The following is a 2745-nucleotide window of genomic DNA, read 5'->3' on the forward strand; positions in this document are numbered from 1 at the left end:
AAGCCACAGATTTCTGTGTTAATTTTGTATCCTGCAACTTTGCTGTATTACGATATCAGTTCTAGTAGTTTTGGGGTGGAGTCTTTAGGGTTTTTTATGTATAGTATCATGTCATCTGCAAATAGTGACAGTTTAACTTCTTCTTTACCAATCTGGATTCCTTGCATTTTTTTGTTTGTCTGATTGCCGTGGCTAGGACCTCCAGTACTATGTTAAATAACAGTGGGGAGAGTGGGCATCCCTGTCTAGTTCCCGATCTCAGAGGAAAAGCTTTCAGCTTCTCGCTGTTCAATATAATGTTGGCTGTTTGTTTTTCATAGATGGCCTTTATTATGTTGAGGTACTTGCCCTCTATTCCCATTTTGCTGAGAGTTTTTATCATGAATGGATGTTGAATTTTGTCAAATGCTTTTTCAGCATCTACGGAGATGATCATGTAGTTTTTGTCTTTCTTTTTGTTGATGTGGTAGATGATGTTGATGGACTTTCGAATGTTGTGCCATCCTTGCATCCCTGGGAGGAGTCCCACTTGGTCATGGTGTACAATCCTTTTGATGTATTTTTGAATTCTGTTTGCTAATATTTTGTTGAGAATTTTTGCATCTATGTTCATCAGGGATATTGGTCTGTAGTTTTCTTTTTTGGTGGTGTTGTCTAGTTTTTAAAATCTGAAATTTCATTAAACTATCCTGACAATTAGTTGTTATTAACTAATTCAAATATTTTAAACATTCTCTGCATAAAAAATTCTGTACAACTCTTTTCCAGGGCATCTCAGAGGCAGTTGGCTGCTAAGGATGAAGTGGAACATCTCTTTTGCAGCCACTGGCTGCCAGAAACTCATTGAAGTGGACAATGAATGCAAACATTGTACCTTTTACGCTAAGGGAGAAAGCTCAAATCTGTTCAGGGTTGCATTGTGGATGCAGTTTGAGTGTTCTCAACTTGTTCATTGTGAAAAAAGGGAGAAGTATATTCCCGGACTACTATGCCTCATCACCTGGGGCCTCAAGGAGCTAGCAGAACCCTCCAACTTTTCAATTTCCAAAGGAGATGATGCCTGCCAGTATGTTGTGACAAAGCCCCTAAACACAGAAGCTAAGAAACCTAGGACCAAAGTGCCTAAGATTCAGCATCTTGTTACTCCACGTGTCCTGCAACACAAATGTTGGCATATTGCTCTGAAGAAACAGTGTACTAAGAATGTACTAAGAAAAATAAGGAAGAGGCTGCAAAATATGCTAAAACTTAGGCCAAGAGAATGAAGGAGGCCAAAGAAAAATACCAAGAACAGATTGCCAAGACATGGAGGCTGTCCTTCCTGAGAGCTTCTATCTCTAAGTCTGAATCCAGTTAAAATGAGATTTTTCGAGTTAGAAATAGGATCAGACATCAAAAAAAAAGTTCTATACAAAGATGAGAAAAGTGTTGATACATGTAAAAGCTGAGTAATGGACACACAGTGGTTCATTACCTGTTTCCTTTTCTGTTTGATATTTTTATAATGGAAAGTTGGCAAAAAAAACCCTATGCTGGCCAAATAAAATGTCAACAGGTCATGGGCTGTAAATATAATCTGTGGTTTATGTGTTAAGTGGGAAGGATGCAAACTCCATGAAGGCAAGGATCTCCCTCAGTGACCAGAACGGTGCTGGGAACATAGTAGGCACACAGCTAGCATTTGTGGAATTAATGAACAAAGGCCATGCTAAATGGCAGCCACAGCCTCCGGGAGGCACAATAGTACCTGCTTTCCGGTGGTATAACACTCTGACTCCAAAGAAGTCCAAGAACCAAGGAATAGATTGGACCACAATGTCCTCATCAAGCTCCCCTTGACCGCAAAGAAGATGGAGAACAGCATACTGGTTTTTACTGTAGATACCAAGGCCAATAAGCCTCAGATCAAGCGCTCTTTGAAAAAGCTGCATGACATGGATGTGGCTAAAGTCAACTTTTTGATCAGACCTGATTGAGCCTCGAAGGCATACCTTGAACTGCCCTCTAACTGGTGATTTCATGCTGCCAACAAATTGGGGTCATCAAACATTTCTAAATATTTTTATTGCCCAAATAAAAAGTCAGAGGAATGTGCACTTTATGAGTAGGAACAGTTATTTCTGACAGACAATGAGGCACACTCTTTAATGAAGTACAGCTTGATAGTATTTTGATATATTAATTTCAAATTTCTCCCCACATATTCCATTTGTTTATTCTCCCTTCAGGTAGCTGACTCTTTGCTTCTGCAACAGTGCAGAAGACATATACTTGTCAGACATCTTGTCATACACTTGTCAGACATCCTGTCTTTATCTCCCAAAGCTCAATCAACCCCATAGGAGAACTAGAGTTTTCCAGAAGAGGTAGAAGGAGGGGGTTTGTGTGACAAAGGGTTTATATTAAGGAGTTGAGAGAGGGTATGCTCCTTCATCTAGACTGTGGAGAGATCTCTCTGGCTGAGGGCAGAGAGGGAAATCTCTGGTATTTTGGAGCCAGGAGAACCCCCAGGCAATATTCAGAGAATGCAGCAAGCCTTCCAAGAACGACTGTGTGGGACTTGGAGAGCGGAGATTGCAAACTCAGGTACCTGCAGGGCCAGGCAGGTTACACTAATCAGTGAAGGGGCCTCAAGGGTAAAGCCACTAGTTAGTTCCAGCCAAAGTTACCGTATCTCTCAAAAATAATAAATCTGGATGTTGTAGGACAAATGTCCTGACTGTTACACATTGCAATTAATTCATA

At 40.5% G+C, this 2745-nt stretch overlaps 1 pseudogene; it reads left to right on the forward strand.

The window, feature by feature from the left end:
* The first annotated feature begins 797 nt into the window (after positions 1-797).
* Positions 798-1357, forward strand: LOC108402548 (small ribosomal subunit protein eS6-like; annotated as a pseudogene).
* The last annotated feature ends 1388 nt before the right edge of the window (positions 1358-2745 follow it).

The sequence above is a fragment of the Manis javanica genome, chromosome 1 (assembly GCF_040802235.1).
Source record: "Manis javanica isolate MJ-LG chromosome 1, MJ_LKY, whole genome shotgun sequence".
Taxonomy (NCBI): domain Eukaryota; kingdom Metazoa; phylum Chordata; class Mammalia; order Pholidota; family Manidae; genus Manis; species Manis javanica.